Source organism: Sinohyriopsis cumingii, chromosome 12, assembly GCF_028554795.1.
Source record: "Sinohyriopsis cumingii isolate HCF-2022 chromosome 12, ASM2855479v2, whole genome shotgun sequence".
In the NCBI taxonomy this organism is placed as follows: Eukaryota; Metazoa; Mollusca; class Bivalvia; order Unionida; family Unionidae; genus Sinohyriopsis; species Sinohyriopsis cumingii.
Genome location: NC_142972.1, coordinates 4680194 through 4694453, shown reverse-complemented (window position 1 = coordinate 4694453; position 14260 = coordinate 4680194). Strand labels below are relative to the sequence as shown.

Below are 14260 nucleotides of genomic sequence, written 5' to 3'. Positions count from 1 at the left end.
TGATAACTCGCAAATAAGACGAGATGTAATATATCAATGTTTGAAATTTGCAGAAAGTATATTTGCCGCCATTCAAGTAATTTATATGATCTTTTACTACAATATTTTCTTATTTTAGGCTATATTTAATTCTGATCCACGTGATATACAATTTTACATTCGTAAGTTTTGGACGTTTTCATCTCATCATCTCAATATGTGTAATAATAATAATAGAAATAATAATGATAATAATAATAATGATAATAATAATGATAATAAAAGTTATTATAATATTAATAATAATACAATCAGTAGTTATAGCATCGTTAAAATAACAAAATATCATTCTTTTAAGAACACACTACAATAAATCAGTTTCTTATAACTTAAAAATATGCAGAAACACATCTAAAAATCACTTATTCAAGAGGTGATTATTTTTGTTGGCGCAAACATACATGTTTGTATTCCAATATGAATTTTCTCTTTGTTGTAGGTAATCAATTAGTTTCCTACCGTGGAGAATTAAGAGCAATAGAGGCGGCGACGATATCGACCTTACTTAATATATTACGTAAAATATTGCGTAAAACTTTAGTCTGTATTTCGATACCTTTCTTCTTTGGCAACGTAATTCTAATAGGTATGACATAATGGCAATTTGATAATAATGACTTATTATGGTGGTATGCTTAGTTTTGAAGGGTTATATTTTTTTTAAAAACAATGTGTGCTTTTTAGGTGCCTTTTCACCAATGCTTAGATTCATACGACGCATAGTAAGTTATTTTGGCTTCGAAAACACTGAGTTCAGCAGACAGTTTTTTAGTTATCTAAATAGCAAACTGAGAACGATTCGGGAATGCCTTCTGTTCTAGTACATACATTTCTAAATCTTATGAATTTTTGCGGAAACAAACCCATTATGATATTGAGTTTTCTCTACCAAAAGGTCCCACCTCCTGCAATGAAAACATCATTTCATTCTACCGAGGTAATTTATCCTGGCGGGCGTTATTTAATGAACTACCGAAATTAATGATGGTACGGTCTGGAGCAAGACAGACTTTATTAAATTTGTCATTCACTAGACGATGCTGAACAGCATACTGTCGCAAATTATTCGAAAACAGCAAATGTCTGATATGTATCCGAGAACATTAAAAACAAATCGCCTGCTTTCCATTAAAAGCACGATTTCATTCTGAATTTAGAAGTTTCTCATTTGTGAAAAATGTATTTTCTCAAGGATGCATTTTTGTGCGTGTGCATTGTATTAACATCATTTTAACGTATATAGCTATACCATGCAGAGGAAACGGGAGCATGGCGTCTTTGGCAAGTACACACTGAGGCAGCCGCCAAGCTGGCCTGAGCGGGTACTGAACCCGCGATCCTTGGTTTATTTGTCAAACGCTGTACCATCTTAGTTCCGCGGATCCCCAGAGACTCAATATATGATATTGTGCAATTTGTAATTTTACCTTTATTTACCAGATTTTTTTTATCTTTCCGCGATAGAAACCTATATATTTACGAAGATTATTTTACGGCTCAACTAGTAATTATTCTATTCAAACACAATAATAAAAAGAGTCCAAATGCAGTTTCACAACGTTATCCCACCGTATAGTTTTAAATGAAATTCATACTCCCAAATTTTGATCACTTATACAGGCATACAAAAAATATCTTGCAAGATAAACACAAAACAATTACTTAAAACCTACCTTGTAACGAGTCAGTTGTTCTTGATAAGTTAATAGGTTTAGTTAGAGACCAGGTTTGTTAAAGTACAGCTAACATCCATGCAAGTGACTGTGCTAACCATTTCAACAGCCCAAGAATGTTTTGCGACATTTGTCCCTATTGCAATCAATATGGCAACGGTGTAAAGTCCCTACCATATCACTGAGACACTATGCTATCATCTTCTCATGCTAGTTTCCACGTCATTACAAGTAATGACAATAGAGTAAGGTCTTCATACATGATTGAGATAATGCCTATCGTGTCACCAGGCATTTCCCTTAACTAACCCGTTAAATTCTCACCCATGCGACAGAGAAAGCTAGCTGTTTGGATAACCAAACTTTTCTTGTCTCATTCTGGTCTTCTCAATCAGGTCGTCTTAATCATGGTGACCACGGAGTAGGAACTACTTCTAAATAGAAATCCCGGTTCTCTTATGTGCGTCCGACAGAGTTGTTCTAAATCTAACAACGACAAGAACATGTATATAACACAAAAAGCCAATATAGCAACAATTTAGAAAAAAACGTATCGAATTAGTAATCTCCCCCGTCACTACACGCTTAGTTAGAGTTCTACAGTAGTCTCCACACAATACTGTTATATATCGTACCATTGCCTACAATATAACTTTTTCCAAATTAGAACTGATGAAAGTTAAAAGTTACCCGTATATAAGATATTAATTACTTATTTCTATTTTCATATGCCACCCATCGATTAAATGCCATAATACAGAAATAATATTAAATGGATTTATTTTATATTTTTTCATCCGTAGAACGTATTACTTAGGTTCGAGGACCTCTCCGGTTGCCTAAGTGGTTAGAGCGTCCGCTTGGATGTGGGAGGTCGCGGGATCGAACCCCGGTCAAGTAATACAAAAGACTTACACAATCGTACTAATAGCTGCCTCGCTAGGCGTTCAGCATTAAAAGGTTAGTAACAGTACCGGTCAGCCTGGTGACAGGATAATGTAACTCGGTGGGACATGATGCTACATGTCTGCAGCATAATGTCCCAGTGCTAGACATCGCTATAAACTACCACAATGACATTGTATTGATATGACGGATATATTGTTAAAGCTACGTTAAAAATCCAAATTACACACACACACACACACACACACACACAAAGAGGCTCTACAGGTCGCCCCATTGCCCTCATTAACATATTCGTATGAATGCGCAGTACTGCAATTTGTACAACAATAGCGCGTGGTTCAAGACGCTCGTTGCGCAATGTTTCCAACTCCTAACAATTTTAACTTTTTCTTGTTTATTTTCTCGTTTCTAAGAACTGGATATATGACGAGATTCTACTTAGATAATTATTCATCTTTTCATAAAAGAGTGCAAAACCGTATGGCCTTTACATAGAGTGGAAAGCAATAATAATATCTGATGAAAAATAATATGTTTTGAATCTGTTAAGCAAATTGCAAATATGCAGGGTTATTTTAGTTTAATTGAACAAAATGGGTTAGAAAAAATATCTATCTTGGTTTTCGTATGACAAGAAGGACATCCCGGACGCTGGGCTACATTAGCTTGGTGGGGAGACAAAAAGTTACCACTTGACTGAAATTTCCTTGTCTCGATGCCAACCCTAACACTGATGATCTTTGTGTCAATAGCGTGATTCTTTACCATATAAATGAGATACATTATGTATCGGGTAATCAGGATAATGATATAAATTGGATACATTATGTATCGGATAATCAGGCCAATGAGTTATTCATGTAATAACATGTGTTAGATTTGAAAAATATTGAAAAGTTATGACTGATATGATGTATTTATGTTCAAGATAAATCTGTCAATATTGCCTTAGGAACCAAATATTGTTATGTCACGTTTTTAGGCTCGAATAAACAGTAATACAAGAAAGAGTGAAAATCAAAAGCTTTGAAAAAATACAATATATTATTTCCCTGGAAAAATTCTGTGAAAATGAAAAAATATGAACTTACTGTTTAAAGAATCAAATCCAAACATAATCCAAGAATAATCCACGAATAGAAGTTTTGAAGTCCTAATAACAAAATGTTCTACTGATTTCAAGTTCGAATACCATCGAAGAATACCAAGACGGAAGACGATGATGTACGGTGAAATGTATATTGTTGAATTCTACAATTTTTTGTAAAAACGAGAATTATCACTCCGGTTTTTGATAGCTGAATCAATTTGCATAAAAAAACCTGTCCTAGTTCATCAAATTCACATGAGCACACGCATTTTCCAGAAAAATAACAGAATTTATTCTTTTGAATCCATGTAATTTGAAATAACTCCAAACATCACAACATAAAAACTTCTAATTGAACAGCCCTTCTTCTACTGAGCATAATTTTCCAAAATAGAGGCAATATGGTCTTCAGAAACATAAACAAGGGGTCATGTGATCATCTTTTGGCAAGTTATAGAAACTACGTACTTGTTAAGAATCACGTCTACCCCGTGTGACCCTGACGAAAACCAATCATTTTATTCTAAGATATAAAAAATAGAAAATTTGTTTACATCTTAAAGACGAAGTCCCATAATGACCTCGACAACAACCAATCATTTTAAAGTAAAATAGAACAATGGTAATAACGTCTGCCTCGCTTGTCGCTCAGCATTACGAGGTTAGTGTTAGGACTGGTGTGCCTGGTGTCAGGATAATGTGACTGGGTGGGACATGATGCTACGTGTATGCGGCATGATGCCCCTGTGCTAGACATGACATAAAAAACTGCCACACTGCAGGCATGGCAGCGATATGACTGGAAAATTATTAAAGCTACGTTAAAATCCAAAAATGTGTTTTCTCTGTCTGTCTGTCTGTCTGTCTCTCTCTCTCTCTCTCTCTCTCTCTCTCTCACACACACACACACACACACACACACACACAAATTGATTGCGTAAGTAGGTGGTGCTGCCACCGAAGTTGTTGAAGCCATCACTTCACCTTAAAATAACCTTTTCGTTCCTGGTTTGCATGCATTCGTTTAAGTTCGTAGCAAGGGATTCCAGCACAAATCCATAAGAAAATGACTGAACATTAAAAACAAGTTGACTAGGATAGTGCTGACGATGTAACAGTGATCCATTCACTAGCAGTGATCCATTCACTAGCACAGAGTTTTACATCGCACATCGGATAATCCAATGGTCTTGCTGATCAAAACCTAACCTATCGAGACCGACATACCCGGTACAAATGTCCACTGAAATGTAAGCAAATTATATTGTATGATTTAGGCTTAGGTAAAAGATGGATACTATAATCCGACAACCTTATCATCTAAAATGATCATGGCCTTAGTGCGGCTCAACATTAACAGAGAACTCGACAGTTGTTTGAGTAATATCATAAAAGAGACAGTTAAGATCCCTGGTCAAGTACATTTAGAAATATCATCGAAGACATTGTTAACGCCCATGATAAAGTATGTTTTGAATGTCATAGAAGACAGTGTTGAGGCCCCGTATCAAATACATGTATGTAACGTACATAAAATGAACTACCACATGGGTCGAGAAAACAAGACATCGTTAAAAAAAAGAATGCTGATCTAGGTTTGTATGTCTTTAGAACACAAGCATGCTGACGCAAGACTCAGCATGTTTTACCAAATTTGCCAAGATTTAGTTACATTCCACCAGATCTCAGGCAACCCAACATACAAACCTTACACATACACAGCGTTTATATTTTCCCAATACAAATACAAGATTCATACAGTTTTCTTACTTGAATCTTCTCAAGGACGAGGTTTGTAATTTCAAATATTATATAAGGTAGATCATTACACATTTTTAATCATGTTTGTTTATCTGTAAACCGCTTTATTGTAGCTTGGCAACTTCATCGTAGCAATATTTCAATATTCTCCCACTTTCCTATCATACTTTATCTTCACACTAATAAATCACTCAGTGGCACCTGGACATACTACTCGACAGAGTGCGTTGCAGTATATATATAGATAGATACATGGATAGTAATTAGTAAAACAAAAGAAGATGTATAAATAAATAGACACATTGATAATAACAGGCAAATTAAAGGAAGCAGTACAAATGCAACTTCACGCGAAACAGAAACAAAGTGTACCTTCGCTGAAAATTTATAACATAAAATATTCTTTACATCAAATTATTTAAAGAAATGTATTAGCCAATTCTTTATTAGTGGGGCCATTGCACAACAAATTACAGCAGAAATATAATTTTGGTGTGCATTTTATTTGTAATAATACAAACATATCTTCTGGCGGAACAGTGTTTTTTTGTGCGTTTCGTGCCTAACGACGGTATTTTAATCCATATATTCGGTACGTCTTTGGACGCAAATGCTGTAGAGGTGGAAAATACCTTTTTAATTATTTGCAAAATCTATCTCATTTTCATTGTCTTCCTTTAAACCTTACTGTAATCCCCGCACATTATGTAAGTATTAAAATTAGAGGCAATGTTTTGAAAGATAATGTTCTTAATAGAACAAACTTCATAAAATTGCTGTTACTATTTTTACAGGCTAATGCCTGAGAAGTCTGGCAATGATACAGAAACGAATGAATGATAACAATACTGCATGGATGTGAGTTGATATATTTCGTCTATAACATTGACCCCCAAACCAGAGCGTTCCGATTTCAAATTTATTGACGTGAGTAAACAATCTAAATAATTACTGTCTATTAACATCAGGAGAATGTGGCAACTTGGTGCAGCCTTTGTCATTCATATAAAGTTTCACGTGGCAAGAAATCGATAGAAGTAGTATCAATTATAGTCCTCATTTCCGGTCTTTCCTCAGCTAGCAGTGTTAGTGAAACAATATCACCACACCCTCGAAGATGATTATTTCCAGACTTGCATGTTAACATTTTGCACTCGAATCTAGTACAAAACTTCTCATCTTTCTGATAAACATTATAATTCGTAAGAAGAAAAGAAAACTAGCAAACAGGAAATATAGGAGTAAACTTGCGTTAGAATCATTTTATTTTATCACTGAATTGTGTAGTGTACGCACGTGAAAGAGGGGAAAATAATGTGCACGGTGAATAGAAGAATATTTTCGTCATCCTGGTTAGAAGGAGTGCAAAGATAATCGTTCTGCACCAACACCCTAATAAGCATTCGACGTCGTCCAATAAGAAACAACTATACTGATTATGAAATAAATAGCTCATTACATCCCCCCGTTTGCCGATCAATAGCAACAAGGTTCCCATTATCGTCTGAGTTGAATCCATTTAGGCACGACATCGAACATTTTAAATCAATACTTCAATTGGAAATAATCAGGTAAACTTATGTAATTTTAACACTCTGTGTTATGTTGATTGTTGATCTTGAGTGTGTTTTGTATTTGAATCTCATACAGACTCAGTGAAAGGCAATAACGCTAAAGCTAGTTAAACCGATTTTCCAATGTACTTTGTCAGTTGCATTCGTCCTCATCAGTCGCTAACACAGTGATCCCTTGCTCTGGTACCAGTGTAATGACCGCTGTTAGCCTGATGCTATTCGTTTATGCTCGCATCTCTCTCTCTCTCTCTCTCTCTCCGGTGGTCAAAGTGGTTAGAGCGTCCAAACCAGAAGAGTCATACCAAAGACTAATAATAATGATACTAGCCGCTGCCTCGCTTGACGCTCAGAATTAAGAGGCTAGTGTTAGGACTGGTCTGTATGGTGTCAGGATAATGTGACTGGCTGGGACATGAAGCTACATGTCTGCGGCATGATTGCCAAGTGTGTGTGTGTGTGTGTGTGTGTGTGTGTGTGTGTGTTCTTTAACTGAAACCGCAACAACGAACAAGAAGCCGTTTTCTCTTGTTCTCCCAAGTGTACAATCAAGATATACATTCGATGGTTGAGTTAAAATAAATCGCTTCAACTTGGTTTAAGATTTGAATGTTTTGCTTCGGTTCAAGATTTTCTTTAGGAATTGCTGCAAAAAGAAATACATACTTCTATTAATCCACTGAAGATTCGATATTATCATCATATTTCACTGAAGATTCTATATTATTATCATATCACAACGTTTTATTCATTGGCTTAGACAAATATGTACACCGTATGCACAATTACCTTGTCATATGACCGCTCCGGCGGCCTAGTGGTTAAAGCGTCCGCTTCGGAAGCAGGAGGTCGTGAGTTCGAACCCCGGCCGAGCCATACCAAACACTTACAAAAGTGGCACTAACAGCTGCCTCGCTTGGCGCTCAGCATTAAGAGGTTAGTGTTAGGACTGGTCGGCCCGGTGTCAGGATAATGTGACTGGGTGGGACGGTGCTTGGCATCACTATAAACTGCCACACTGCAGACATCGTAGCGATATGACTGAAAAATTGTTAAAGCTACGCTAAAAATCCTAATCACACACACACACACACACACACACACACACACATTTTCTTCAGTTCGATTAACTCATTCCTGTAATTTGACAGCACTTGGTGAGGAATACGATTTCTCAATTTTGCTGTATATTTCTCTTTAACGCTCTATGAATACTAAGGAGATGCCTGCATTTTGTTCAATGTGTGATACAATTTTATGTCTTTCATTTCGTCAAGCGTGCATCGTAGTGTAGCAGTTGATTATGTTGTGAGTGAGGAGGCTCGGTGCTTTACCGGTTAGTGTGCCGGCCTCGCGACTCATAGGTGAGGGTTTGAATAAAGCCATCGGATCAGCCCAAATCGGTTATCATGCCGTGTCCTTTATGAAGATAAATTACTCCAATTAACGTGGTACTAAATAACCTACTTGTGTTGCTTTGCCGTTAAACGTCAAAAGTTAAATCCGAATTTGTAAGTGTCCGGTTGAAAGGAAATGTTTACAAAAGATAGATTACGTTAGTACTGCTTTAATACCAAATGCCTGTTAACAGTGCGTCTTAAAAAAGTTCTCCGGTGGCCTAAGTGGTTAGAACATCCGCCTCTGATGCGGGAGGTCACGGATTCGAAACCAGATCTAGTCATACCAAAGACTTATAAAAATGGTACTTGCGACAGCTTCACTTGGCGGTCAGCACTAAGAAAATAGCGTTAGGATTGGTCGACTTGGTGTCAGGATAATATGACTGGGTGGGACATGATGCTACATGTCTATGGAATGATATCCCAGTGCTAGACATCACCATAAATTGCCACACAGCAGACTTCGTAGCGATATGACGGAGAAAATGATTAAGCTATGATAGAATCCCGACTAATGCACACACATATATTAAACCAAAACTAAATGAAAAACAAATAAGTGCATTGCAAAGTAATAAGATTTGTTACGTGTTTAGGCTCGAATAAACAGTAACACAAGAAAGAGTGAAAACAACAAACTTTAAAATTTTTAACAAATAATAAATGTTTCCCTGAAAAAATAATGTAAATGGAAAAAAAACTTAAGGTTCTTTAAGCATGTTTATGTTGCAAAGTTGTTTTTGTTTCGCCTCCCAGGAGTATGTATGATGTAATTTAAATAATTTATTTTCCTGTCAACTGTGTAGGGACCATAACACTTGGCCTGAAGAGGATTTTGTAGTATGGGCAAGAGCGTCAGGACTCTATCACCAGGTTGAAAACTCCTTTCCTTCGAGATTTGATCTCATCTTGACTTCATTTTTGATTCAGTAGAGTGCAGATTTGCTCTTGAGACCTCACAAGCCTTTGACAACTTGTACTTAAAATTGGAAACATAATCAAGAAGATTAATTTCAGTATCTTCATTAGAAAGAAGTTTCTCTTTCAACAACTTCAATGGTCCACGCAGAGTGTGTCAAAAAACGCGTTCAAAGGGACTGAAGCCTATAGATTTTTGAAATGATTCCCTAACAGCAAAGAATAATAAATGAATGCTTTCATCCGAATCTTTACCCGTGTCAAAACTATATGATCAAATCATAATTTTCAGAGACTAATTAAATCTTTCTAATGCTCTCAGGGTGATAGGCAGAAGATTTGAATTATTGGATGCCTAGTTCGTTACATAAGTTACAGGATTGTTTTAGATTTAAAATTTCTCAAGGGAACTGTCTCTGGAAGCCTTGTCGACGCACACATAATGGTCAACATGTATTGGTTACCTGACTTGGTCTTAGGTAAGGGACCAACACAATCTACCATAATTCTACTAAATGGTTCGTCAAAGGCAAGAATAGGTTGTAGATTAACCTTAGGTATTTTCTGATTGTACTTTCCTACCATGTGACAAGTATGGCAAGATCTACAATATTTATCACCACCACTTTTGATTTTTGGCCAAAAGAAGTGAATCAAGATCTTGTGATAGGTCTTACTAATCCCTAACTGACCAGAAAAAGGAGTTTTAGGGCCAAACTAATTATTTCCTGCCTGTAAGGTTTTAGAACTACAATTTGATCGTTCACTGACCACCCATCACCATCACGTACCCCGGGAGGTCTCTATTGTCTCATAAGAATTCCATTTATAATGACATAATAAACAGGAACTTCATTGGCTTCAGTTTCACTAATGTCCTTTTGAAACAAATAGGAGATTTCAAGATCTTTTTCCTGTTCGAAACGAATAAAATAGTTGTCCACTTCTTCTTCCAGAAAAGAAAGTACTAACTTAATAGTTCTTAAAACATCAAAAGTATGGGAGTTTTCACTTTGCCAGCCCTAATTCTTTTAAACTAATCTGAAGTTCCCTTTCATCCTTCTCTCTTTTCCTCTCTCTCTCTCTCTCTTCCTTTTGTAACTGCATTTGACTTTCTCTCTCCGCACTCTCTTTTTCCAACTCCATTAGTCTTACTTCCAGCTATTTCTGAAACTGCATTTGTTTTTCATCTCTCTTTCTGAAACTGCATTCGTCTTACTTCCATTTATATTTCCATTTGTATATTTTGTATCTGAAACTGAACCTGTCTTATCTCTAATTCCAAAATTTTTAGCTGTACTTCCATTTTCAAACTTTTTAAACACTCTTGAGTAAAATTGAAAAACAAATTCTCTACCTTTGATGATATTTAAGAAAATGCTTGCCGATTTCACTTATAATTTCAAACACTAGTGGAATTCAAATTTCAAAACACAAAGTTTTCTCTAAATATTGTATCCAAATTTAAAAATTCCAGGACGAGGCCCCAATTCTTAAGACACTTGTTTAGACTCGAATAAACAGTAACACAAGACAGAGTGAAAACAGCAAGCTTTAAAAAGATTAACAAATAATTTGTTCCCTGGAAAGATACTGTAAAAGGGAAAGAAAATAATAAGAACTTACGGTTTTAAGAATCAAATCCGAACCTATTCCAAGAATAATCCACGAATCAAATTTTAGAAGTCCTAATAATGAAAGGTTTTAATGAATCCAAGTTAGGGTCCTGACGAAGACTCCAAGATGAAAGGCGATTACGTATGCTGTATCCTTTGAGGTGTTTAAGGTACACGGTGCTGTGTTATTCACAAACAATAATCCGGTGTTTGAATTAATGAAATGTCTTTGTCCAAATATTTCTGTACGAGTACTCATATATTACCATGGAAAAGAATTATCCTTTAGAATCCAAATAATTCGATTGCAAATTAAATTGTAACTCTGACTAACACAACAGACTCTTTCCAGTGTGAAGTAAAAGCCCTGACTGAGAAAAATTTCTATAAACAATGAGTATACAGTAACTCGAAAAGCAAAACAAATTCTGATGAGGGTCAACTTTCCAGAACCTTCGAGAAGTATTTACGTATAAAAGCACGTATTCCCAGTATGACCTTGACAAAAACCAATCATTTTACTTTAAGAATAGGATAAAAATAAAAAGTTGTTTACTTCTCTCACTGATTTCCAAAAAAAGGTCGGAAACTAGGTAAGCTTTAGGTGTTTACAACTGAAGAGTCAAGGTCAAACTATTTTCTGAAAACATATCAGTTCCTAGCAAACAAACTACATTATTTTGTCATGTAATGAAATTAAAAATGAAAAGATTTTAAAACTTAGAAACATTTATATTAAAGCAAATATAAATTAAATCAAATGTACTTAACATATTAAATATATTCAATAGTTAATATCATATACATATACAATCGTATTTATTTTGTATAATACAAGAATGTTAACTGCGGCATGCCAAGGCCCAATTCCATGATTTTACAGTACACTTAGTAGTACAGAAGGAGGTAATACTTGTAACCAATTAAAGTTATAGTTGTCACGTTACATGCATGTAAAGACATAATTGATGTGAAACTCGATAATTCATGTAACTTTCCAAAATTTGCCTCTCCTCCCTTCTTGTGCATGTAAAAATCTGTTTCGTCAATAGTCGATATTATTGTGGTGAAACGTTCCATTAACTTCAGTATAGCTTTGCTCTTTGCCTCGTTTCAAGATGTCGCTGGTTACCTGGTTGCATGCAGATCAAGGGAAGGACATGCTACTATCATTAAAGATGGCGGTCTCTCGAGTTGTCCATGTCAGACTTCCAAATGTTATGCATGTACCGCTCTTGTACGGAATGGTTATTTACCTCGAATTTGACAGAAAATATCCATCGTCATTTTAAAGGAATTAATTACATAAATATACCCGAGTACAAAGTTGATCGCTAATTGTTGAGAAAATCTGTTTTTACTGCGAGACATTTTCCAAACAGATCATGATGGCTTTTGGTGCGTGGGTGGCAAAAGCAGTTTAATTTTTTCAAGCTGATTTGGCGTTTGCATTTGCGGTGCACAAAATAAAACAAATTTGCTACAAGTTATAATATTTGACTAACAAAGCTGTGTATTATAAACCGGCATCATCTTTGCAACATTTGCTCAAAGGTTGTTTCATAAAACAATAGTAGCGGTATATAGCATTCCTGCTACACCTGTAATTATTTTGTTATGTGTTGGAAAATATAAATTTCGACACAGATCTAATATTGCATACCTAAAATTATGTTTTTGATATTCAAAAATCCTAATGTGATGATCGAGAACTAATGCGCGCCGATCCCTTTGTCATTGTTTCCGGTAGCCGCACGCGTGCTCTGACCTTTCAAAACAGAGTAATGTTAAATACAACGATCATTTTTTCACAATCCAATTACACGAAATTCACATGGGCGTTACTGGCAGCATTCTAAAAAGCATCCAGAAGTCCATGTTTGTAAATGACGCTACTTATCGGTTTACTATCAGTACTTCAAATTACTCCATGCTGAAATTCAGCCTGCTAGATGTATGCAAGAGATCAGAGCAAAAGAGGTTTAGGTAACTGCAAAGTTTTCTCCACATAGATATACCAAGCACCTGTCGCACTATACGATGCTTGTCTTAGCACATACACACACGTATGTATGTATGTATGCATGTATGTATATATATATATATATATATATATATATATATATATATATATATATATATATATATATATATATATATATATATATATATATATTTCTTCTGTTATTTTAAGTTCCTTGGTGAAGTGTATCATCAAATTATCTATTTGAGTAAACTTATAATAAGAGACTCTTCGTACTTTTAACAGTCATGTTGTCTAAGGAAATTATATATTCATTGACTATAAGACCTACTGAATAATCTAATTTGATCAGAACACTGATGTTAGCACCTATATTGCTCTGAACATATAAGTGAGACATGCAGCCTATATGAAGATCACACCAATCTACTATAACAGTTATATGGCATTATTCACTGGTCTCAGAGTTAGCGATGTCTTTATTTAGGATTTAGCCGACATTCAGCGCCAATAATGTCTTATGTTGGCTTTAGCTGACAATCAGCGCCAATAATGTATATTGTACGATTTAAGCCGACAATCTGAGTTTGATGCAGCGTACGTATATCACTCTCGATGATAGGAAAAAATCTTGATTCCACGCAAAAACATAAGGTGGCGATTGTATATGCCAAATATTCCTTCGTAATTATTCGTTTTTGACAGCGAATACACATCTTATGTTTAATGTTTACACAAACATGACTAGACAAGGCAAATGAAATCTATCAAAATGATCATATATCAATCATCGAAAGTCCTTTTCTCGGTATCCTTTAGAAAAATGTACACGGTATCCTGTAATAAAATTCCCACGACGCTTTTGAAAACGTTTCCATGATATGATTTAAAAAGATTACCACAGTATCCTTTAGAAAAAAATATATGTTATCCTCTGGGAAGGTTTCTATGTTAGCCTTTAGAAAGATGTAGATGTTATTCACTAGCTTGTTTATGTTATCCTTTAAATGTTAATTTCTTTGTATCTTTGGAAAGGTTTCCACGTTATTCTTAGATAAAAATGTCGATTAATTGTACTATCACAGTGCCAGTATCATTGGCTAGAAGTTTCCAAGATATTTTTCAGATATATATCCTTTACTTGAACGATCTCATTGTCAATATCATCAAACAGATTAAAACCAAACCGGATAATTAAGCAAGCGTTAGTCTTTATGACAGTTAATATCGAATTATATCGCGTTATTCAATAACTAAATATCTTTAAAATAACTAATTAAATAAAAATAAATCCTTTCA

The 14260-nt window shown here is 35.2% G+C and overlaps 1 protein-coding gene across 3 annotated transcripts in view; it reads left to right on the top strand.

Moving 5' to 3' along the window:
- LOC149785932 (somatostatin receptor type 2-like) overlaps nt 1-14260 on the top strand; it is a 342548-nt gene that overhangs the window by 255355 nt on the left and 72933 nt on the right. The window lies entirely within an intron of this gene.